At 50.7% G+C, this 26287-nt stretch overlaps 1 pseudogene; it reads right to left on the bottom strand.

Annotated features, from left to right (window-relative positions):
* The window catches only part of LOC119975077, a 69406-nt pseudogene that overhangs the window by 40025 nt on the left and 3094 nt on the right, over window positions 1-26287 (bottom strand).

Genomic DNA, 26287 nt, shown 5'->3' with positions numbered 1-26287 from the left:
CCTTGACTGCTGAAGTGTTCCCCAACTGGAAGGGAACAGTCCTGCCTGTTGATAGTCGCACGATGCCCGTTTATTCGTTGTCGCAGTGTCTGCATGGTCTCGCCAATGTACCACGCTTCGGGACATCCTTTCCTGCAGCGTATGAGGTAGACTACATTGGTCGAGTCGCACGAGTATGCGCCGCGTACCTGGTGGGTGGTGTTTCCACGTGTAATGGTGGTGTCCATGTCGATGATCTGGCATGTCTTGCAGAGATTACCCTGGCAGGGTTTTGTGGTGTTGTGGTTGCTGTTCTGAAGGCTGGGTAATTTGCTGCAAACAATGGTTTGTTTGAGGTTGCGCGGTTGTTTGAAGGCCAGTAGTGGGGGTGTGGGGATGACCTTGGCAAGATGTCCATCCTCGCTGATGATGTGTTGGAGGCTGCGAAGAAGATGTCGTAGTTTCTCCGCCCCAGGAAAGTACTGGACGACGAAGGGTACTCTGTCAGTGGTGTCCCGTGTTTGTCTTCTGAGGAGGTCGGTGCGGTTTTTTGCTGTGGCGCGGTGGAACTGTCGATCAATGAGTCGAGCGCCATATCCCGTTCGTACGAGGGCATCTTTCAGCATCTGTAGGTGTCTGTTACGCTCCTCCTTGTCTGAGCAGATCCTGTGTATACGGAGGGCTTGTCCATAGGGGATGGCTTCTTTAATGTGTTTCGGGTGAAAGCTGGAGAAGTGGAGCATCGTGAGATTATCTGTGGGCTTGCGGTAAAGCGAGGTGCTGAGGTGACCGTCCTTGATGGAGACGAGTGTGTCCAAGAATGGAACTGAATTTGGAGAATAGTCCATGGTGAGTTTGATGGTGGGATGGAACTTATTGATGTCATCGTGTAGTCGTTTCAGTGATGTCTCGCCGTGGGTCCAAAGGAAAAAAATGTCATCGATGTATCTGGTGTATAGCATCGGTTGAAAGTCCTGTGTGGTGAGGAAGTCCTGTTCAAACTTGTGCATGAAGATGTTGGCATATTGAGGTGCAAATTTGGTCCCCATGGCTGTTCCGTGCATCTGGATGAAGAATTTGTTGTCGAAGGTGAAGACGTTGTGGTCTAGAATGAAACGGATGAGTTGCAGAATTGCGTCTGGAGATTGGCAGTTGTCGGTGTTGAGGACTGAGGCTGTTGCAGCAATGCCGTCGTCATGGGGGATGCTGGTGTAGAGTGCCGAGACATCCATTGTGACGAGGAATGTTCCTGGTTCAACTGGTCCATGGGTGCTGAGTTTCTGTAGGAAGTCCGTCGTGTCGCGACAGAAGCTGGGTGTACCTTGTACGATGGGTTTCAAGATGCCCTCGATGTGGCCAGAGAGGTTCTCACACAGGGTCCCATTGCCTGAAACGATAGGACGGCCTGGTGTGTTGGCCTTGTGTATTTTCGGGAGGCAGTAGAGATCTCCAATGCGGGGATTACGTGGGATGAGAGCACGTAGGGTGTTCTGAAGGTCTGGATCTAAGGTCTTGATCAGTCTGCTGAGTTGGCGGATGTGTTCCTTGGTTGGATCTGCGGGTAACTGCCTGTAGTGTTCCTGGTTGTCGAGTTGTCGGTATACTTCTTTGCAGTAGTCTGTTCTGTTCAGTATGACGGCTGCATCAAACCAGCAGACAAAGGAGGGGCCACCGTCATACTGAACAGAACAGACTACTGCAAAGAAGTATACCGACAACTCGACAACCAGGAACACTACAGGCAGTTACCCGCAGATCCAACCAAGGAACACATCCGCCAACTCAGCAGACTGATCAAGACCTTAGATCCAGACCTTCAGAACACCCTACGTGCTCTCATCCCACGTAATCCCCGCATTGGAGATCTCTACTGCCTCCCGAAAATACACAAGGCCAACACACCAGGCCGTCCTATCGTTTCAGGCAATGGGACCCTGTGTGAGAACCTCTCTGGCCACATCGAGGGCATCTTGAAACCCATCGTACAAGGTACACCCAGCTTCTGTCGCGACACGACGGACTTCCTACAGAAACTCAGCACCCATGGACCAGTTGAACCAGGAACATTCCTCGTCACAATGGATGTCTCGGCACTCTACACCAGCATCCCCCATGACGACGGCATTGCTGCAACAGCCTCAGTCCTCAACACCGACAACTGCCAATCTCCAGACGCAATTCTGCAACTCATCCGTTTCATTCTAGACCACAACGTCTTCACCTTCGACAACAAATTCTTCATCCAGATGCACGGAACAGCCATGGGGACCAAATTTGCACCTCAATATGCCAACATCTTCATGCACAAGTTTGAACAGGACTTCCTCACCACACAGGACTTTCAACCGATGCTATACACCAGATACATCGATGACATTTTTTTCCTTTGGACCCACGGCGAGACATCACTGAAACGACTACACGATGACATCAATAAGTTCCATCCCACCATCAAACTCACCATGGACTATTCTCCAAATTCAGTTCCATTCTTGGACACACTCGTCTCCATCAAGGACGGTCACCTCAGCACCTCGCTTTACCGCAAGCCCACAGATAATCTCACGATGCTCCACTTCTCCAGCTTTCACCCGAAACACATTAAAGAAGCCATCCCCTATGGACAAGCCCTCCGTATACACAGGATCTGCTCAGACAAGGAGGAGCGTAACAGACACCTACAGATGCTGAAAGATGCCCTCGTACGAACGGGATATGGCGCTCGACTCATTGATCGACAGTTCCATCGCGCCACAGCAAAAAAACCGCACCGACCTCCTCAGAAGACAAACACGGGACACCACTGACAGAGTACCCTTTGTCGTCCAGTACTTTCCTGGGGCGGAGAAACTACGACATCTTCTTCGCAGCCTCCAACACATCATCAACGAGGATGGACATCTTGCCAAGGTCATCCCCACACCCCCACTACTGGCCTTCAAACAACCGCGCAACCTCAAACAAACCATTGTTTGCAGCAAATTACCCAGCCTTCAGAACAGCAACCACAACACCACAAAACCCTGCCAGGGTAATCTCTGCAAGACATGCCAGATCATCGACATGGACACCACCATTACACGTGGAAACACCACCCACCAGGTACGCGGCGCATACTCGTGCGACTCGACCAATGTAGTCTACCTCATACGCTGCAGGAAAGGATGTCCCGAAGCGTGGTACATTGGCGAGACCATGCAGACACTGCGACAACGAATAAACGGGCATCGTGCGACTATCAACAGGCAGGACTGTTCCCTTCCAGTTGGGGAACACTTCAGCAGTCAAGGACATTCAGCCTCTGATCTCCGGGTCAGCATTCTACAAGGAGGCCTTCAGGAGACGCGACAACGCAAATTGCTGAGCAAAAACTTATAGCTAAGTTCCGCACGCATGAATGCGGACTCAACCGGGATCTGGGATTCATGTCGCATTACATTCGGCCCCCACCAACAAGCCTGGACTTGCAGAGGCCTACCGACTGAACTGGCTTGGGACAATTCACACCTCTTTAACATGGAGTTACCTCTCTCTCTGCATCTTTGATGATTTGATTGCCTGCAGGTGCTCGCATTCCGGGGCATCTCTGACTGTGTCTATATAAACATTTCTGGAACAAGCCTTTCCATTCACCTGAAGAAGGAGCCGTGCTCCGAAAGCTCGTGTTTGAAACAAACCTGTTGGACTTTAACCTGGTGTTGTAAGACTTCTTACTGTAGCAATTTAATGACATCCCAAGGGCTGTCGTTACATCATTACTTTTGCTTGGCTGATTTCCACGACTTATCATCATGTTAGTAGGAAGTTGCAAGTTCACAGTTTGATTGCCAGATCACAGGGGTTATTAAAGGATTAGCTGCCTTAATTGTTGGGTTTTGAATAGAAATAAGACAGCAGGTGGCACAGTGGTTAGCACTGCTGCCTCATGGCGCCAAGGTCCCAGGTTCAATCCTGGCTCTGGGTTACTGTCCGTATGGAGTTTGCACATTCTCCCCGTGTCTTTGTGGGTCTTACCCCCATAACCCAAAAAAGATGTGCAGGGTAGGTGGATTGGCCACAATAAATTGCCCCTTAATTGGAAAATATGAATTGGGTACTCTAAATTGAAAAAATAAATTAAAAATGAATAAAACTGTTTTTATAGTGGATTAACTACTTGAAGGAATTTGAATGTTTTGATTGGGTTTCCATGAATTGGTGTCTTTCTGTATTATAGTGAAAGCTGTCATGGACATTTAGATCTTTCTTTTATTTCATCTCGACTTGGCTTATTAGGTTTTCCCACAATGGATACTGGGTGAGTTGACAAGGAGGTATAAGGGAAAAGGGTGGTGGTGGGGCATGGTTGAGCATTAGGTTGGCACAGGACTATAAGGGGCCATAGGTTGGCATTAAGTTAGCATGGAGGATACGCGGGACCATGGGATTGTGGGTATGAGTTGGCATTATGTTCACATGGGGTGTGTGTGTGAGGGGGAAGGTCTAGAGGGCCTACTATTTAACAAAGCAATGGGTACAAAAAAACCGAGTAATTATAAGCGAATGCATCCACTGGAAAACCCATGGGCTATGGTGGACCACCAGCCTTACACCCCATCCAATCTATCCCCCCACACACACATTTCAAAATGGATCTTATAATCAGACAGACACTAAAAATCAGCGGCACATTCAATCCTGGCACTGCTCCTGGCCAGGTTAAAATCTCTCCATGGGTGTCAGCAAACTATTTACCACAAGGGGTGTCACACATATTCCAACTCTATTCCACCCCAATGCTCATACTGTCCATCCGGCGCCGAATCGCCGGGAATTAATCGGGAATGGGAAGCCTGACAGATTTCTAGTTGACCGGCACAGAAGTAGCAATGGCGGTGGCAGCATCCGTCAGCTGAAATCATGACTTGAAGCCACACCATCACAGAGCATAGCGGAGGGGGGTAGGTGCTACTCTGCTAGAATATATTGTTCCAAATTCATTACGAAAGGACATCAGTCTTCACCTACCTGGGATATGAGCGTGTCACAGGCTGAAGCTAATCCGGCACCTATGGAGATACCCGACACATTTATCACCTGTGTAGGAGTAATGAAGAAAATGAAGCATTTAATAATCTATTGTAGATACAATTATGGTATTTATTGCTTTCGGGCATGATTTAACCATCACATTGCGTCCGATGCAGATCTTGACCCTCCGGTTAAATAGCGGGAGAGGCCAAAATTAGGATCCATGCCAGCCGGCTGTCGATTTGCTATCTAACCGGCCCGTTCCCAGTGGTGGGTTCCAGACCCTGCCCAAACATGGCGAAAACATCATTGGCACCAATTAAGATCAATCTCCATCTCATTAGCGAGATGGCAATCCACTTTAATGGCCTCCCGGGAACTAACCGGCTCCACAGCAAGAGATCACGTGGGTGCCGTTTAGCACTCCCATGGGGGATGGGCACGGATGGGGGAGGGTGGGTGTTGAAGGTCAGGGGTCACACTTGGGCTTGGCAGGGGGGTGAGGATTGCGAGTGCCTGCGGGGCCTGCAATATTGTGTGTACCCATATCAGGGGCAACTACAACTGCTGCTTGTCTGACCTACCGAACACTTCCAAGACAGAGCCCTGTTTGTGGTTAAATGTTGATGGTCACTTTAACTCCCTTTGACTATGAGCAGCCTCTAGCTGCACAGCTGAAGGCTGTTGGTTATAGGAATTGGCATTGTTCGTAATATGAAGGGGTGGCATGTTGCACAGTGGTTAGCACTGGGACTGCGGCGCTGAGAACCCGGGTTCGAATCCCAGCCATGGTCACTGTCTGTGTGGAGTTTGCACATTCTCCCCATGTCTGCGTGGGTTTTGCCCCCACGACCCAAGGATGTGCAGATTAGGTGAATTGGCCATGCTAAATTGCCCCTTAATCGGAAAAAAAATTGGGTACTCTAAATTTATTTTAAAAAAGTAACGTGAGCACTTCACAGCTTCCAAGTGGCCCATTAGGGGAGGCCCCTTTTTGTTTTTTACCTTATTTTCTTTACTTTTGTTTTCTTGGTTGAGCTGCATCTGCAGGTAGCCACAGGCTACTTGTTCCTGCTGGTAGCTACCACTGCCTGGAGGCTTGTTTGCTGCCAGCTCTTCTACCTCTATGACCCGGAGTACTGTTCCGGAAGATATGGACTGTCCTGCTGTCGGAACTGGAGGTGGACTTGACTGAGCCACATGTTGGAGGCACTGGAACTACACCATTGAAGTTCTGCTCGGAACTGCTTAAGGGGAGAGTACAAGCAGTTTTCTGCAGGCATGCTCTGGCAGACGATTGAGAACTTTGATGTACTGCTGACTGTTTACTGCCTACTGTGCATTTGGGTTTCTTTGTACAACTGCACTGTTGGAGATTTGTGTTTATACCAATGGCGAATGCTGATTATTGGTTACTGTGATGCAAGTGATTTGGTGTTATCCTTTTTTACCCTTTTTTATGATGTTGACCGTTCAATAAACAAAATATTCCCAAGTGGCCGGAGGTGGTGTTTTCTCCATGCTCCTGCTTTTGGCTGCGAAGCTGCCTGGATGTCTAGTTTCTGTTTGCTGCTGCTGCCCCTTCTGCTTCTTTGACCTGGAGTGAGGCAAGAGGAGGAGATGGCTGGCCTACTACCGGATTGAAGGTGGGGGGAGGGGGTGCGTTTCTCAACCTCTGTCATGCTGTGTGTCGAATGTGGCTTCAGGTCACGATCGTCCCTGCCTCGCGAGTCGGCCGCTGGAGCTGCCAGTAGGAGAGCGGGTGGTAGAATGGCCCAAAATGCTGCTGTTGCTGCTTGGAGATCGTGTTTCTGCTTGCTGGCATCTCTTTTCCTTCTGTTGCCCGGAGTGAGGAAAGAGGGAGAGCGAGATGCAACTGCAGCCAGGGCTGACGAAAGGGGAAGGGTGGCGGCCCGATTCAATGGAGCAACTTGCTGAAGGCATGAAGGACTGCTCTCGCAGCTTGCGGTGTTTTATGACTGTTTAATGGTCAATGTCTGGACACCAGCTGACTGCTTACTGCCACCTCATGACTTCTGTGGTGTGAACCAAGGACTGGGTGGAGTCAGGTGACCAGATGCCAGTACTGCAGGAGAGGAATGGTGGCGGCTCGCTTCCACTGAGCAACTTGAAGGTCATGAAGATTTTTAATGGCTTTATTGTGCTGGTGACAGTTTACTGTTCTGGTTTGGGAGCCGTGCAGATTGTCGGTGTTTTGTTTCCTTCTTGTAAGGTTGCTAGTTTCTATTTTATGTTTTGAAGTTGTATACTTACTATCATACTATTGCTGTTTACTGTTTACTGCCTAATGGCTGTGTGCTTGTCTGCTGCAGCCCCTCTTGTTTATGTGGCCTGGAGTATCTGAACCGCTGCCGGAGCTGGAGCGTGGGTTTTCTCACCCTCTCTCTCTCCTGCCATTCTCTGTGTCTGTGACTTTCCAGCTGTACTGTTATACTCACCCCTTGGTGGTTTTCCACTGCTGCGGGTCTACTGCTGGAGTTGTGGGGGTTGTGGCGAGGGTTAGGGGGAGGGGGAGTTTTTGTAAATTTGGCTGTTTACTGTTTGTCGTCTGGAGGCCATGTGTTTATTGGCCACAGCCCCTTTTATCTGTGGCGGGAGTCTGGAAAGGGGCATTCACTCACTCTTCTGCCATGCCCTGGGATCTGTAGGGAGGGTAGAGAGTATGAGTTGGCTCAGACACTGGTACCTTTGCTATGCTGTTGAATGTCCACTGTTTAATGTCTGGATTCCATGTGTTTAGCAGCTGCAGCTATTGTATCTATGGCGGGAGTCTGGAAAGAGGTGTTCATCCTTTTTTCTGCCACACCCCGTGACTGGGAGCTGCGGGAAGGGAAGAGAAGGCGAGTTGACTTGGGCGCTGGTAACTTAATTATGCTGTTGAATGTTTAATATCTGGAGGCCATGTGTTTGTCAGCTGCCGCCCCTTTATCTGTGGCGGAAGTCCAGAAAGAGGTGTTCACTTGCTCTTCCGTCAAGCTCTGCGGCTGGGAGTTGTGGGTAGGAGAGAGAGAGCACGAGTTGGCTTGGATGCTGGCAACTTCGTTGTACTGTTGACCGGATCATGTTTAATGTATGGAGGCTATGTGTTTATCTCTGCAGCCCCTTTTGTCTGTGGTGGGAGTCTGGGGGCGGGGGGGGGGGGGGGGGGGCTCTCTTGCTCTTCCACCATACTCTGCATCAGTGTGACGTTCTGGCTCATCTGCTGCTGCGAGCTGTGGGAGGGGGAGGGAGTGGCGGGTTGATTCGGATGCTGGTACCTTCTTTGTACTGTTGATCATTTCCTGTTTAATTGTATTTGTTACTTTGTGTAACTATACTGTTGTAACTGTGTTTGTCCTGATATTTTGTAGTGAACAGGTGCCTGTGTGTATGCCACGGTGCCTTTACCTTGTTGATCCATGGTTATTTTGATATGTGGACTGTTCAGTGATTTGTTTTTATCCTTTTGTATGAAGGTATTGTTGACCATTAATCAACAAAATATTCCCAAGTGGCTACATGTGATGTTTTCTGTCTGCTCCTGCTTTTGGCTGCCTGAATGCCTCATTTCTGTTTGCTGTTGCTACCCCTTCTGCTTCTTTGACCCGGAGTGAAGCAAGGGGAGGATTGGGCTGGCTGACTATTGGATTGAATATGGGGGGAGGGTGCTTTTCTCAGCCCCTCTGCTATGCCCTGTGTTGGTGGGCTTCAGGTGATGATTGTTCCTGCCTCGAGAGTCTGCTGCTGGGAGCTGCCAGGGGTAGAGACAGAGGTGGAGTTACTTAAGTGCAAGTGCAGACACTGTGGGCGCGATTCTCCGAGGCTGCGCCGGTTGGGAGAATCGCGGGAGTGCCGGGCGAGTCACGCCACGCTGCCCTGGCACCCGCACGCGATTCTCCCACCCCCCCCCCAAAACGGCGTGTCGCGTTTTTAGGCAGGCCGCTTGGAGAATCGTCGCTCGCCGTTTCTAACGGTCGAGCGGGGATTCTCCGGCCCGGATGGGCCGAGTGGCCTGCCTAATCCGACCAGTTCACGCCGGCGCCAACCACACCTGGCCGCTGCCGGCGTGAACAGCGCGCGACCGCTGCGTGTGGGGCCTGTGGGGGGGAGGGGGGGGAAGGGAGGATTGAGCACCAGGGGGGTGCTCAGGAGGTGCCCACCGATCGTCGGGCCGGCGTCTCTAAAAGACGCACTCTTTTCCCTCCGCCGCCCCGCAAAATCACTCCGCCATGTCTTGCGGGGCGCCCGCGGGGAGGACGGCAACCGTGCATGCACGGGTTGGCGCCGGCCAACCTGCGCATGCGCGGGTGACATCATTTAAGCGCCGCCGGCCGCATCATTGACGCGGCGCCACTTTGACGCGGGCGCCAAGGCCCAACGCACGTAATTGACGCGGCGCCGCTCCTAGCCCCCCGGGGGTGGGAGAATAGGGGGCGAGGAGCGGCCTCTGACGCCGGAGTGAAACACTCCGGTTTTCACTCTGGCGTCGACACTTTGTCTCCCTTAGGGAGAATTGCGTCCTGTGTGTCTGCTTGCTTGCTGCTACCTCCTTAGCCTCTGTCACCTGGAGCAGGCATTGTCAAATTTAGGGGCGTGACCTTGCGGGTGGGTCGTGGGCAGGTGTCGGGAGGGTCACGGAGCCGGCTGTCGCGGCGCTCCCAATCACGCAAATCCACGCGCAACAGCGGCAGCAGCCGACTTTTAATAACGGCAGCTACAATCCGTCTTCAAAATGGCCACGAACAGATATAAAAAATTTTGGCCACACTGCGCATGCACACCGATGATCGTGTACGCATGCGCAGTGCGGCCTCATTTCTTTTTATATGGTCGTAGCCTTTTTCTTTCATGTTCGGGGGGGTACAAAGGGACCATTGGGGCTAAAAGGACCCAAAACCATTTCCTCCATTTTTCTCACAACAAACAAGGTAAGAGAAAATGGTGGGCCGCAAAGGTCGGCCAGCGTGGGTCGCGAAGGTCGGCCGGTGTGGGTCGCGCAGGTCTGCCAGCGTGGGCCGCAAAGGTCGGCCAGCGTGGGCCGCAAAGGTCGGCCAGCGTGGGTCGCGAAGGTCGGCCGGCGTGGGTCGCGAAGGTCGGCCGGCGTGGGTCACGAAGGTCAGCCGGCGTGGGTCGCGAAGGTCAGCCGGCGTGGGTCGCGAAGGTCGGCCGGCGTGGGTCGCGGAGGTCGGCCAGGTTGTGTCCTGAAGGTTGACCGGTTGGTAAAAATGGGTCCCGGAAAAAAGTTCAAAAAACACTGACCTGGAGGGAGAGAGTGAGGTGCAGCGACTGCCACTGGTGATGGAAGGGAAGGTTGGCGGCTGATTATACTGAGAGACTTACTGAGGGTATGCAGGCCACTCTGCAGCTTGCTGTTGTTTTTATTGTACTGCTGACTGTTCAATGTTTCATGTCTGGAAGCCGTGGATTTGCTCGCTACTGTCTCTTTTGATTCTCTGGCCTGGGGGTGTGTGTTAGAGGGAATGAATCCAAAAGAATCACTCGACACTCGGATCTGCTTCAAATGTCAGTTTATTGATTTAAGACCGGCATGGAGTTCATCCCTGGACTCATCACGCGCTTCCCTCCACCAAGAATAGGAAATCATCAACATTTATATAGTTACACAGCCTGTCTCAGCTGAACACAATTCAATAATAATTAATAATAATCTTTATTAGTGTCACAAGCAGGCTTACATTAACACTGCAATGAAGTTACTGTGAAAGACCCCTAGTCGCCACATTCCGGCGCCTGTTTGGGTACACCGAGGGAGAATTCAGAATGTCCAATTCACCCAACAAGCACGTCATTCGGAACTTGTGGGAGGAAACCGGAGCACCCGGAGGGAACCCACACACACACGGGGAGAACGTGCAGACTCCGCACAGACAGTAACCCAAGCTGGGAATCGAACCCGGGTCCCTGGCGCTGTGAAGCAACAGTGCTGACCACTGTGCTACGTGGTTGGAAGGCAGCATGGAACTGCGTGGTCTGCCCTTGGTCCTTGGGTCCTCCTGATACCTACAGCCCTAGTTACGGACTGGAGCTACAAGCAGCTGCTGATCAGGGCTGTCCCATTCTGCTGTATATCTGTGGGAACTAACAAGGTTTCACAAATGGCCAAGTCAGCTAGCCATCAATCCCACAATGCCTCACAAACTGCTATGTTTCGCATTTTGAAGCAGGATTTAAGATTATATATTGCTCGTGAGCATCTGTGATTAGTGGTGTGTGTGTCTATATATTCGCATTAGTATGCATTCCATACACAAACACATACCGCAGGTGCCTCCGTCACGGGCCCATGCTACCAAGTATGCAGAGCGGGGTTCTCAAATACAGCTGGAACATAGGAACAGGAGTAGGCCATTCAGCCCCTCGAGCCTGTCCCACTATTCAATGAGATCCTGGCTGGTCTGTGGCTTGACTCCGTAAACCTGCCTTTGGCCCATAGCCCTTAATACTTTTGCTTCACAAACTCTATCTCAGATTTAAATTTAATAACTGATCTGGCTTCAACTGCTGTTGGGGGTAGAGAGTTCCAAACCTCGACCGCCCTTTGAGTGAAGCAGTTCTTCCTAATATCTCTCCTGAATGGTCTGGCCCTAATCTTTAGACCAGGGGTGGGCAAACATTTCCGTGCAAGGGCCACATTCAGAAATTCACAATTTTAAAGGGCCGCATAGTATATTAAGTAAAATAATTACTTCACCCGGTTATGATTCTGGGCGCCTCATATAGAACATAGAACAGTACAGCACAGAACAGGCCCTTCGGCCCTCGACATTGTGCCGAGCAATGATCACCCTACTCAAGTCAACGTATCCACCCTATACCAGTAAGTAACCCAACAGCCCCCCCCCCCCCCATTAACCTTAAAAAAATAATTAAAAATTAAAAAAAAAATTAAAATTAAAAATTTTTTTTTTTTTTTTTAATGACTTGGTGGGCCGCATAAAGACATTTGGCGGGCCGCATGCGGCCCGCGGGCCGTAGTTTGCCCACCCCTACTTTAGACTATGCCGCCTAGTTTTAGAATCTCCAAACAGTGGAAATAGTTTATCTTATCTACCCTGTCTTTCTATGTTAACATCATGAATGCTTTGATCAGATCATTCCTTAGCCTTCTGATTCGATGTGTGGCGCTCAGAGAGTAGGCAGGACACATAAGGGTGGTGGAGATTTGGGGGTTTGAGGGTCCCAGGCTATAAGCCCTAACTGCTTGTTGGTCTCTCTCCTTCTCCAGTTCCTTACAGAGACCATAATGGATGGCGTTGTCAGCCCCGCAGTGGTAGCCCTCGCGATGATGTTGACAGCCCAGGTAGCCAGGCGCTGGAGAAGGTGGCAGCAGCATGGCGCAGCGCCCCATGTGCAGGGGGCCGCCACGCACCCTGCAGACCCAGCCACCCATCAGGCTGAGGAGGGGCCCAGAAGGGGGACACCGGCAACGGGCCAAGGTGTACATGCATTGTGCGTCATACGAGGAGATGTGGAGATGCCGGCGTTGGACTGGGGTGGGCACAGTAAGAAGTCTTACAACACTAGTTTAAAGTCCAACAGGTTTGTTTCAAATCACTTTTCTGCCACGTCTTGCAGAGATTGCCCTGGCAGGGCTGTGTGGTGTCGTGGTCGCTGTTCTGAAGGCTGGGTGGTTTGCTGCAAACAATGGTTTGCGGTTATTTGAAGGCAAGTAGTGGGGGTGTGGGGATGGTCTTGGCAAGATGTTCATCTTCATCAATAATGTGTTGAATGCTGCGAAGAAGGTGTCGTAGTTTCTCCGTTCCGGGGAAGTACTGGACGACGAAGGGTACTCTGTCGGTTGTGCCCCGTGTTTGTCTTCTGAGGAGGTCGGTGCGGTTTTTTTGCTGTGGCGCGTTGGAACTGTCAGTTTCAAACTGTGATTTGAAACAAACCTGTTGGACTTTAACCTGGTGTTGTAAGACTTCTTACTATCCTAGGAGATGACAGAGAACACAGGCCGCAGGAGAATCCGTCTCAACCAGGAGACGGTGCAGCGCCTGTGCCATGTTCTCGTGGGCTTGGCACCCCTTGGAGGGGGACACCCACTCTCGGTGGCTATAAAGGTCACCGCAGCCCTGACCCTTTATGCCACCAGTTCATCCCAGTGCTCGAACAGGGACTTCTGCAGCATATCACCAGCTACAGCCTACAAGAGCATCCATAGGAATCACTGATGCCCTGTATGCCCGGGATCAGACTATCACCTTTGAGACTGTCAGCTTATCAACTACCGCCACCCCTCCCGCCCCGCTCCGGAAGGTCTCCTGCTTTGTGGTGGTCTGCTGTGCCCTGCACACCATGGGACGACAGGAGGAGGAGGGACATACAGCCTCGTCTGAGGAGGGGCCGGAGCAGGACGGGCTGGAGGACGAGCCCGGGGAGGACCCACGGGAGCAGTCGGAGGATGGAGGACAGTTGGAGGCCAGGGTCCGACATGCCATGGAAGCCCTCATCCTCGCCCTCTTACAGAACAATGCTTTGTCATCAGCTCACCCATTCCCCCCCTCCCCCCCCCCCCAGCCGTCTCACCATTCCCCGCCCCGCCTACATCTCACGACCACCCTGACCCACCAACCAACAGTCTGTGTAACATCATTTCAGGGTGGTGGGCCTGTGTCGGCATTGTCAGCGGGTCACTGTATAAGGCAGGAGGGTGATGGTCTCTCGCTGTGAGGAAAGCTCTGGTTCTCTTCAGTTTATACCAAAGTCTCACTCCTGCCTTTCTGCTGACAGTGCGCTCACACCCTTTGACCTCTTGTGCCCGGGGGGTTGGCGGGGGGGGGGGGGGGGGGGGGGGGGGGGGGGGCGGGTGGGGGGTGGTCTCCATGAGGTGGAGAGGCAATTGGAGTCAGCTCTGAATCATCTGGCTTTGCCATTGCCAGCACCATCATGTTGATGCCCTCAGCGATGGGCCTCACTGTCTGGGCCATGCTCTGCTCTGCATCAGCAAAGTCCACCTGTGTCTGGGACATGTCCCCCGGCAACAGGGACATGATGTCGAGGCCTCCAGCCATGGCTGTCACAGACACGCTTTGGACACCATCGCTCAAGACGCTAACGTCGTGCTCCAGGCTTTCCACTGCGGTCGCCGCCCCAGCACTGTTGGCCTCGGTGCCACGCTTTGCCGGCGCCATCTCCTGCTTCCGTAGCCTTCGGGACTCCCCCAATCGGCTATGGACTCGCTGGAGTGTCATTGACATCCCCTCCTGAATCTGACAGTCATATCCCAGTGTGTGCATCAGCTCCGGGGTAACCTTGTCCAGAAGCTCAGCATCTGACTGGGACTCAGATGAGTCCTGGGATCCCACTGCTGTCTCGCCTGGGGTGTTCCTGCCTCCACCTGATGTACATCAGAAACTGGGTGGTGCTCACCGGATTGTGCCCCTGAACTCTGTCCACTAGTGTTTCCCACCGAGATGTGTGACTCTGCGCTAGTGGAAGGTGGGGGTTGACAGCTCCGACGCCTCAATGGTTGTCTCCTTGGAGATCTTCTCCGAGGTGTTCTCTTGGGCGGCGACCCCAGATGTCTCGGCCTCATCAGGTGGAGATCCTGCGGGAGAACGGACATGTGGTCAGTGGGAGGGAAGGATCATTTTGTCGGCTATGAACACCCTACTTGAGGCAGGTCACCTGGGTGAAGGGGCAGTAGATCCTCCCCTCTGTGGCTATGGCCAACCTCGCTGTCAGTGACTGCTTGCTCTTCGGTCAACCCCGCGACCTCCCGGGTCGATTCCTCATAGAGGGTGAGGACTCTGATATCTGGAACTCCACCCCCTCGTCTGGGTTCTTCCCCGCCTATGATGGGCTAACGTCTCCTGTGGGGACAGAAAGGGGACATGCAAGCCATGCGCTTGGTATATCAAGTGGGGTCAATGGCAGGTGGCATGTGTGGGCACCGCACCTGGACATGGAGGGGTTGAGCTGGTGGGTACTGTAATAACCTGTAGTAACCTGCACAGGACCCATCCAGCTGGGGATGATTGTTCCCCGTGTTCAATTGGACTGAGTTAACCCAGCACTAGCAGAAAAGGCAGGCAGCTGTAGAGCCAGCTAAAAAGGAACGAGGACCTGGTGAAAGGTAACCGGGCCCTGTGCATGTATGATGCTGTTGCTGAAATAAAGGACTTTTAAGAAGCTCGTTGGACTCCCTTGGCTTTATCACAGGTACCAAGGTGTAATGGGGCACAGGTGCAGTGATCGGTTGTGGGGAGGATGTGAGGTGCCAGCCTTTGACTTGTTGGGGGTGGGTTGGAGGTCGGCAGATGGGGGCTGGCAGGCAGAACTGGGGCGAAATTTTCCCCTACCCGGCGGGGCGGGGGGTCCCGGCGTAGCGGAGTGGCGCCAACCACTCCGGCATCGGGCCTCCCCAAAGGTGTGGAATTCTCCGCACCTTTAGGGGCTAGGCCCGCGCCACAGTGGCTCCCGCTCCGCCGATGGCGCCAAAACTGGCGCCAATGGCCTTTGGCGCTACGCCGCCCGGCGTCGGGGCTGGCCGAAAGGCCTTCGCCAGTCTGCGCATGCGCCGGAGCGTCAGCGGCCGCTGATGTCACCACCGGCGCATGCGCGGTGGAGGGGGTCTCTTCTGCCTCCGCCATGGTGGGGACCGTGGCGGCGGCGGAAGAAAAAGTGTGCCCCAACGGCACTGGCCCGCCCGCCGATCGGTGGGCCCCGATCGCGGGCCAGGCCACCGTGGGGGCACCCCCCGGGGTCCGATTGCCCTGCGCCCCCCCCAGGAACCCGGGGGCCCACTCGCCCCGCCATTCCCGCCGGCACAGAGGTGGTCTAAACCACATCGGCGGGATTGGCCTGTCAGCGGCGGGACTTCGGCCCATCACGGGCCGGAGAATCGGTGCGGGGGGCACACCGATCGGCGGGGTGTGATTCCCGCTCCCGCCGATTCCCGGGTGGCGGAGAATTCCGGCCACAGCGGGGGCGGGATTTACGCCGGCCCCGGGCGATTCCCCGACCCTGCGGGGGGTCGGAGAATTCCGCCCCTGATGTCAGGGGCCGGGCATTAACTTACCCTTGTGACTCGGTGGAGGTTGTTGGTCTTCTTCCTGCACTATGGGGCGGTCCGCCTGGTCACTCTGCCTGAACTGACAGCCGATGCCACTTCCTCCTAGGTGGCATTGGCGGCCCTGCGTTCTGGTCCTCTGACCCCCCCCCCCCTCGGTGGAACAGGATGTCCTGTCACACCTCCGCAGCGTCCGGAAGCCTGGCCAGGTCGGCAACCACGAAGCGAGGGGCAGGTCTGCGTGGTGCCATGCTCGTGTGGGGGTGAGTTCTGAGGGAGCGTTTAAAAGCAGCTCCCCCTCGTTAGTGGGGGGGGGGGGGGGGGGGGGGGGGGGGGCGGAGGAGCTGCCAGGCGCCAGTCTGGCGAATCAGCAGTTGGGAAAGCCAGTACCAGCGGGAAGCTGGTCGGGGCTCACTTTCGGCACCAAGTGGCGTTAAATACAAGCCGGCCAGAAGTCGCGCCTGAAATGACACTTGGAACTTGTTCCATTAAATTGCGCACTGAGTGCGACACAGATGCAGGAGTCATAGGAATACAAACAATCAGCAACAACTGATTCACTAGTCCATCGTGGCGTGCTGTATACACACCACGATTACAGGAGCAGGTTTACACACCTCTTGCTCTGACCATCTCCATCCACCTTCCTCAGATCATGCGATCCAGGACCTCACTTACCTTCAGTGATTCTCCGCTGATGGCCTCTTAAAGTGACCCGGCAAAGGCTGGCACTAGAACATAGAACATACAGTGTGGAAGGAGGCCATTCAGCCCATCGAGTCTGCACCGACCCACTTAACCTCTCACTTTCACCCCATCCCCGTAACCCAATAACCCCCCCTAACCTTTTTAGACACGAAGGGCAATTTATCATGGCCAATCCACCTAACCCGCACGTCTTTGGACTGTGGGGAGGAAACCAGAGGAAAGCCGCGGGGAGAACGTGCAGACTCCGCACAGGCAGTGACCCAGCGGGGAATCCAACCTGGGACCCTGGAGCTGTGAAGCCACAGTGCTATCCACTTGTGCTACCGTGCTGTCCTGAAGCACTCACGGTAGCATGGTGGTTAGCGTCAATGCTTCACAGCTCCAGGGTCCCAGGTTCGATTCCCGGCTGGGTCACTGTCTGTGTGGAGTCTGCATGTCCTCCCCGTGTGTGCGTGGGTTTCCTCCGGGTGCTCCGGTTTCCTCCCACAGTCCAAAGATGTGCGGGTTAGGTGGATTGGCCATGCTAAATTGCCCGTAGTGTAAGGTTAACATAGAACATAGAACATAGAACAGTACAGCACAGAACAGGCCCTTCGGCCCTCGATGTTGTGCCGAGCAATGATCACCCTACTTAAACCGACGTAACCCGTATACCCGTAACCCAACAATCCCCCCATTAACCTTACACTACGGGCAATTTAGCATGGCCAATCCACCTAACCCGCACATCTTTGGACTGTGGGAGGAAACCGGAGCACCCGGAGGAAACCCACGCACACACGGGGAGGACGTGCAGACTCCACACAGACAGTGACCCAAGCCGGGAATCGAACCTGGGACCCTGGAGCTGTGAAGCATTGATGCTAACCACCATGCTACCGTGAGGCCCTAAATGGGGGTTAATGGGGGGATTGTTGGGTTACGGGTATACGGGTTATGTGGGTTTAAGTAGGGTGATCATTGCTCGGCACAACATCGAGGGCCGAAGGGCCTGTTCTGTTCTGTACTGTTCTATGTTCTATGTTCTACTACTGTGCTTCCAAAATAATTTGGTGTGTGTAATACAGCTGCTTACCTGTGGACTAAACACCGTTTCAATTTATTTTCATCCGTTTCCAGGACGTGGGCGTCTATGATGTATTTACTGCCCGTCCTCACCGATCCCGAGATGATAATGGTTGGCCAACTTTGGAGAGCAGCTAACAGGCAGCTGTCTCGGTGTGAAATTGGATATTAGCTTTTTTTTCTTAATCCTCTATGGGTTTTTCTCTCTCGTGAGGCAGCGAATCTGTGCGGAGACTCAACTGTACGTTAGTTGATGCTCTCTGGTATCTTAGCCGAATGGCTAGTCTCGGTTTTTTCATATCTTTTCTATGAGATGTGGGCCTCGCTGGCAAGACCAGTATCTGTTGCCCACCCCTAATTGACCTTTGAACTGAGTGACTTGCTAGGCCAAGTCAGAGAGCCGTTAAGTGTCAGCCGCATTGCTGCTGTGTCTGGAATCACCTTAGTCCAGACCAGGGAAGGACAGAAGGTCACGTTCCCTACACAGAGCACTAGTGAATCCGTTTTTGAGTGATTCTGGTAAGTCCATTCAGAGCCCTGTGTTATATTACCATGATTGGTAATATGTTGTATTCTTTGCCTTTTCTTCCAGAAGGACCCGATGTAGTGTTGACAAAGAATATATCAAACAAAAGATTGAAACAAAACTAATTTATTACTACACTACTAATTAAATGAAGTTTGAGCACTCTACCGAGCTATAGATGACAAATTTAATTTTAAAAAATTGTTCCAATTAAGGAGCAATTTAGCGTGGCCACTCCACCTATCCTGCACATCTTTGGGTTGCGGGGGCGAAACCCACGCAAACACGCGGAGAATGTGCAAACTCCACGCGGACAGTGACCCAGAGCCGGGATCGAACCTGGGACCTCGGCGCCGTGAGGCAGCAGGGCTAACCCACTGCGCCACCGTGCTGCCCAATAGATGATAATAAATGATATTGAATCTGTATTACAGTATTCAATAATCTATCTCGTCACTAACTACACTATGATCTAACCTCGTGCTATCTATCTCTTAATTAACATTCAATCTACTCTAAGCTTCTCCTCATGCTTCTCCCAGAATACCCTGAGAGGCTGTCTTAAATACAGAGAATTAGTAACGCCCTCAAATGTTTGATTTCCACATGGATGTAATTGTTAGTTCTTCACTAACCTGACTGCATACATATCATTACACATTGTACTCCAGATTTATTAAATGAGTTTAAATTCCCTAGTTGCCATGGTGGGATTACAAATCGCATCTCCAGAGCTCCAGAAGACAGTGATTTAGTCCAGTTATGGTCACTGGACCAGTTATCCAGAGACCCAAGCTAATGCTCTGAGATTTGAACCCATGTCCCGACCACGGCAGCTGGCGGATTTTAAATTCAATTACTTAATTTTATTTCAAATCTGGAATATTTAAAGCGTGGTCTCAGGAATGAGCGACCGCGTAAGGGGCAGCACTGTAGCACAGCGGTTAGCACAGTTGCTTCACAACTCCAGGGTACCAGGTCTGATTCCCACTTGGGTCACTGTCTGTGCGGAGTCTGCACGTTCTCCCCCGTGTCTGCGTGGGTTTCCTCCGGGTGCTCCGGTTTCCTCCCACAGTCCAAAGAAGTGCAGATTAGGTGCATTGTCTACGATAAATTGCCCTTAGTGCCCAAAAACGATTAGGTGGGGTTATGGGGATATGGTGGAGGTGTGGGGTTCGGGTGGAGGTATGGGCTTAAGTAGGGTGCTCTTTCCAAGGGCCGGTGCTGACTCAATGGGCCGAATGGCCTCCTTCAGCACTGTAAAAAATAAATAAAAAGATTCTGATTCTATGTAACCATCATTGATTGTTGTGAAAACCCATCTGGTTCGCTAACGTCCCTTTCGGGAGGGAAATCTGCCTTCCTTACCCGGTCTGGCCTACATGTCACTCTATTATGCGAAAGGTACATTACAGAGGGTAAAATCTAATTTCAAACACACTTACTGCAGTAGCAAGACAAACGGAGTCCAACTCAACTTTCCCCAAATGTCCACAGAATATGGAGCTAACAATACCAATGAGGTAGACCATCAGCTGGGACAGAACCTGCATATAAAAGGAAAATAAATTAAAAATATTATGATCAAAATTGACTGCTGCTCTTTTCTTTAAAACAGAAGTATATTCCTCACTGAAGATACCTTCCGGCTTTATGTCTATAAAGGGGAAGTGGACAAGACGGGATCCAGCTGGTCAAATTGTTCGCTGGCAAGGAGTTCAAATGACAAATGCTGTAAATTAAAACTGAAGGATGTTTGAGCACGTCGGGAGGCAGGGTGGCCATTCAACCCAAAGGGAACCGAGACGAGGATTCAATTCCAGGAAAGCTCTTGAAGCAGATGCTGCAAATGAGTTGCCGGAACAGCGACTAGATTTCGGAGAAAGGGAATTGAGGAACTTAGGGGAAGGAGCAGAGGTTGAGAACGATCAAAAACAGAACCAGTTTTTTAGGCCCAACACAAACTTCTCCTACTTCCAGACCTTTGCACTATTTGGGAAATGAATGATTGCACCTGCCTCCCCAGTGTATTTATCCAATCTTAATGACCGTTTTACTTTTCACTCCATTACCAAGACCACATTCCGTTAGGTGACCCGTTCCATTGCTGCTGAAACCCTCCTCTCAGCCTTTTCTACTTGTTGGGGTCATGCCGAGCACATCGGAAGGTGGTTGTGATTGTTGGATCATTATGGAAATCACTGCAGGAGTTATTCAGGGTGGTGTCCTCGATCCAAACATCTCCAGCTGCTTCATCAATCACCTTCCTTCCATTATACACGTCAGGTGTGGGCTGATATCTGGAAGGAACATTCGTGCCACACGAGTGCCAGGCAATGGCCAGGGCCGGTTTAGCTCAGTGGGCTAGCCAGCTGGTTTGTCATGCGGAACAAGGCCAGCAGCGCGGTTTCAATTCCCGTACCAGCTTACCCGAACAGGTGCCAGAACATGGCGACCAGGGGCTTTTCACAGTGACTTCATACTTGTGACAATAAAAAAAATATTATTATTAAGAAGAGAGAATCTAACAATCTCCCCCAGCATTCAATGGTTTTACCATTGCTAAATCCCCCCCCCCCCCCCCCCCCCCCCCCCCCCCCCCCCCCGCCCCACCGCCCCCCCGGCCGAGAGATGAGTGTCTGTGACAGGACCCAAACTGAGTATCACTGAGCAAATTATTGCTGCTTGATAGCCCTTGATTGGTGACCATCCGCTACCTCAAACATTCACTCCCTCCAGCGCTGAGGCACAATGGCAGCCGTGTGTACCACCGATGGGGTGCACTGCAGAAACTCAGCAAGGCTCCTTTGACGGCACCTATGACCTCTTAACACCTTGAAGAGAAAGTGCACTGTTGTTGCACTGTCACTGGATCAAAACTCTGGAGCTGGAGCTGACACTCTTAACAGCACTGTGGTGTACCTGTCAGCTCACCACTACCTTCTCAAGGGATGGGTAATAAGTGTTCACCAACTAGTAATGCCCACATCCCGTGAATAAATTTCTAAAAACCCTTTTGGATACTCCTTAAACCCACGCCTTTTGGAAACCTGAAAGTAATAATAATAATCGCTTATTGTCACAAGTAGGCTTCAGTGAAGTTACTGTGAAAGCCCCTAGTTGCCACATTCCGGCACCTGTTTGGGGAGGCCGGTACGGGAATTGAACCTGCGCTGCTGCCTTGTCCTGCATTAGAAGCCAGCTGTTTAGCCCACTGTGCTAAACCACCCCCTGGTATCACTAATATCACTTCTTGTGGCTTAATTTCAAATTGTATTTGATAATTGTTCCTGTGACATACCTTGGACGTGTTTTTAATTTAACACATTGAAGGCACTAGATTGGTGCAAGCTACTGTTGTTGGCCTTTTCACATCATGGATACATGAATATATCTTGTGATTTTTATCTGAAGCCACATCCTACCAGCGATGAATGTAGGAAATTGTTATATGCAATATTTTATATTTTGCTGCAGTAATGCTACTAAAAACCCTGGTTCAAACAAATACAGGCAGAATGTCTGCGAATGCTGTGATTAATTCAGTTAACTATTGACTTGTTTACAGAGTGATGGCTAATGGAATGTCTGCACAGAGAAGCAAGTAACCCTGATTGTTAACTTTATTTATAAGTGACATTTGATCTGTTTTGGGCTGCTTAATTGGAATATTCAGTGGCAGGTGCAGACAGTGAGCTAAAGTTTATTTGTCTCTTTTATTTAAGAACTGTTTTAATTGTTAATTGTAAAGCTATTTATTTGTGGTTAATTCTGTGTTTAAATTAAAGTTTGTTTCACCCTAAAAGATACCGATTGGTCAGCGTTATCACTCCCGTGGTTTAACCAGCTTCCCTCAAATTGTTGGTATTCTCGCACAATCCTAACATACCACTCTGCGCAGCTTTGTGCTTCACCGAGGCACTTGTTAACACAATATATAAACGTTAAGCTTTCTTGCATCTTCATACCAACGTCATAACACTTCTAGATGCGCTTACTATTGAAGCAGGCAGTTACACGGGTTTCTTTTTGAATAAACCTTTTGACTTTACGTTTCTTGATATTATCACAGCCACGGCCTGATTTGTTTTGTCGCAAAATCTCTTAAAGGTAAAATGTGCCTGACAGGCGGTGTCTACATATAGGTGGTTCAGAGGTGGTGTAGGGTAACCTGTGACCACAAGTCACGGTGTCAGCGGAGAGATCTGTAGGATATCTGTCAAAAAGGTGGAGCGCCCTTTCTTTATCCTGGGAAGTCTTTGCTAACTTAAGCCCTTCCACTTGCTCTCTCCCACTCTCTAGCAGCCGGGTGTCAATCAACCGCCTCAACCAATCAAAAACAGGGAACCAGATATTTGTTTCTCCTCCCTGCGCCCCCACCCCCAACCCCATCAAGACCTGGATGGGTACTGGAGTGGCCATAACCCTGGAGCTGGAGGGCACCCTCAGGAGGAGGAGAAAGGAAGAACTGCCACAATTAAAGCACTTTTGGCTTGTAATCGGAGCGTGTTTTGACGGTACAGTTTGACATGGTTACACAACCTTTGCTATGTTTTGACTTTTATTTTAGTGCAAGATAGCAAAGTTACAAATGTGATCAGGCGTCTCTGCGTTACCAAACAATTTCAAGTCGACAGTGATACGGAGGAGCGCAGCTGTCCTGCACATTTTTCATTGGGACTTGTCCAAAACCCTCTGGAAACTGCTGCTTTAAGCTTATCTTTTTTTAGATACTGAGTTCTGAATGTGGCAACCAAACTCTATCAGTGGCTGTGCCTCTAAAAGACGCCTTTTACAGGAGAGCTTCTTTTGAGGCAAGAAGAGGGGGGGGGAGGGGCGACATTCACTCCCTCTACCACCGACGCACAGTGGCAGCAGTGCGCATAATCTACAAGAGGCGCAGTAACAACTCGCCAAGCCTCCTTCCACAGCACCTCCAACCCCACGACCTCTACCGTCTAGGAGGACCGGAGGGGGGGGGGGCAGGTACCTGGGAACACCACCACCTCTTATGTTCCCCTCCAAGCCACTCACCATCCTGACTTGGAAATATAATCACTGTTCCTTCACTGTCACTGGGGCGAAATCCTGGAATGCACTCCCTAACAGCACTGTGGGTGTACTTACACCATATGGACTGCAGCGGTTCAAGAAGATGGCTCACCACCACCTTCCCGAGGGCAATTAGGGCGGGGGATAAATGCTAGCCCGAAATGTCAACATCGGGTAAGCAAATAAATAAAAGAATACACTTTAAAACTGCATCAAACTAGATTCTTGAGACGATTTGGTCGGCACGGAAGCACGGTGGTTAGCACTGTTGCTTCACAGCTCCAGGGTCCCAGGTTCGATTCCCGGCTTGGGTCACTGTCTGTGCGGAGTCTGCACGTTCTCCCCCGTGTCTGCGTGGGCTTCCTCCGGGTGCTCCGGTTTCCTCCCATAAGTCCAAAGATGTGCAGGTTAGGTGGATTGGCCGTGCTAAATTGTCCTCAGGTTAGGTGAGGGTACTGGGTTATGGGGATTGGGTGGAGGTGTGGGCTTATGTAGATGCTCTTTCCAAGAGCCGGTGCAGACTCGATGGGCCGAATATCCTCCTTCTGCAATGTAAATTCTATGATTCTATGATTTCCGCATTGTTTTCCAAGAAAGCAAATGTGTGGCAGCCCTTGCTTTATACTTGCCAATAAGGGCTATTAAAACCTACATTTGTCATCATTTATCATAGTTCCTGATCTACATAATTTTCTCATTCTAATCTTTTTAAGGTTTTTGATGTCTTCTCCTGCATTGGTTATTTTTAGGTTTATTTAAAATATATTGGAAGAAACATCAAAGGAAATGGCTACTTAAACCTGGAAACCTGTATGAAGATTAACAACAATTTGTTCTTATAAACTGCCTTTAAAGTAGCAAATAATTGGCGGTATGGCAACATCCTGGTGTGACGAATGGTGTGTTTTAGGAATATTGGCTTCTAAATATTGGGGCAATTTAAGGGTTTAAAACCTGGGGTTGTAGTGTGTTTGACTGCAGTGGACATTTTTTAAAAAATGGTTTTGTTTTGTGGGGCCTGGGAGTTTTTCGGAGCCAGAAGGTGAAATTGACCAGAGGAATATGTTTTCAGTCTGGGCTAACGCATTGTGGTCTGACTGGGGAAAGACCCTGGGGAGGTACTGCGCTTTAAACCTGCAGAGTTAATTTGGTTTTCAGCTTGGGAGATGATGGCATGGCTGGGTGGAGCCCAGGGATGCAGAGGCATATTTTGGAAAAACTTTGGAGACGAGTTGAAGTCTGATCTGTCTGATACGGAGTCCACAATTTTCTAACAGTCTGACAGCTAGAAAAAGAGTAATAATATTTAAAGCAGAACATTCTTGTCTGAGGACAGGATGTTGCTTGGGCTGGAGAGTTTTAGTTATGAAGAGAGATTGGATAGACTTGTTGGAGCAGATGAGACTCAGGGGGGACATGATTGGGATGTATAACATTATGAGGAGCATAGATAGAGTAGACAGAAACAAACTTTTACCCTTGGTGAAGGGGGTCAATGACCAGGGGACATAGATCTAAGATAAAGGACAGGAGGTTTAGAGGGTTTATGAGGAAAATCTTTTTTACCCAGAGGGTGGTGGGAGTTTGGAATTCGTTGCCTGAAAGGGTGGTGGAGGCAGAGACCCTCATAACATTTAAGAAGTATTTAGATGCGGACTTGCGATCCCAGGGCAGACGAGGGTATGGGCCAAGTGCTGGAAAATGGGATTAGAATGGTTAGGTGGTTGATTTTTGACTGGCACAGATGCGATAGGGTGAAGGGTCTTTTCTGGGCTGTCTGACAAGGAAGAAGCTGGAACACGCCAGGTGAACCAGTTTATTTGAAGATATTCAGCCAGAGTCTGAAGGGGTTCTAACAGGGGCCACATCTGTTGTGTAACACAAGTATTACTCAATACCCTGCTGATTTTAGAATGGATTGAGAGCTGTATGTTTTTTTTCTTGTTGTTTAATGGGGAATTGAGTAGTGGTGTTTAAGGGGTAATTGTAAGCTGTTCTTTTTGAGTATGAAATTAAAGAGTTTAATGTTGTATTCATAATAAAGTTTTGTTTTAAAAATTCCAAATTCCTATTTCTTCATTCAATCACAGCGAATCATTCTTTCTCCACAGGTTTATTAATAAATTAAAAAATTGAGGTTTGGGTCCAGTATCCTAGCCACTGTTAGAATCTGGTCTGGGATCATTAGACCAGACCATAACATTGTATTTCTGGTGTTGATGGTAAAACAAAAGTCTGCAGGCTTGGGAAAGTCTGTCCATTTGCCACTGAAGGTGGTCCTCTATATTGATCAGGGGGACAAATGCTGCCACGCTGCCATCAATCAGCGCTGAGATTGTGACGCTGCAGGTTGTTGATAGCTTCACATATCTAGGCTCCACAATCACCAGCAATCTGTCACTTGATGTTGAAATCTACACACACATCACACAGGCTGCATCTGTCATGCCCAAGCTGAGTGAGAGTGTGTGAAACAACAGTAATATGACAGAGAACATCAAACTGCAATTCCACCAAGCCTGCATATTCAGCACACTCCTCAACAGCACTGGGACATGAACAGTCTATGCCAGACAGGAGAAAAGGCTAAACAGCTTCCACCTTCTCCGTCTCAGAAATCTCCTCGGCACCTTTGCCCCACAAAGTAATCAGCTCAGAGGTCCTGGAGCGTGATCATTCCAACGGCACCCCTGGCACTCATCTTTAACATCTGTACTGTCTCAGCCACATTCATTAGATGGATGGTGGCCGTATACCCAGAGACCTTCTGGACAGTGAACTGGTCACTGGGCAATGGCTTCAATCTCCGCTACATGGACGCCTGCAAGTGATCTATATAGCCAGCAGGCACAGACAACTGTGAGACGGTTGCTGGCGGCCAATCTCGATGAGAGCTGACTGTTTGGAAGGGC

The sequence above is a fragment of the Scyliorhinus canicula genome, chromosome 12 (assembly GCF_902713615.1).
Source record: "Scyliorhinus canicula chromosome 12, sScyCan1.1, whole genome shotgun sequence".
Lineage (NCBI taxonomy): Eukaryota > Metazoa > Chordata > Chondrichthyes > Carcharhiniformes > Scyliorhinidae > Scyliorhinus > Scyliorhinus canicula.
This window is presented reverse-complemented; position numbering and strand designations above follow the sequence as displayed.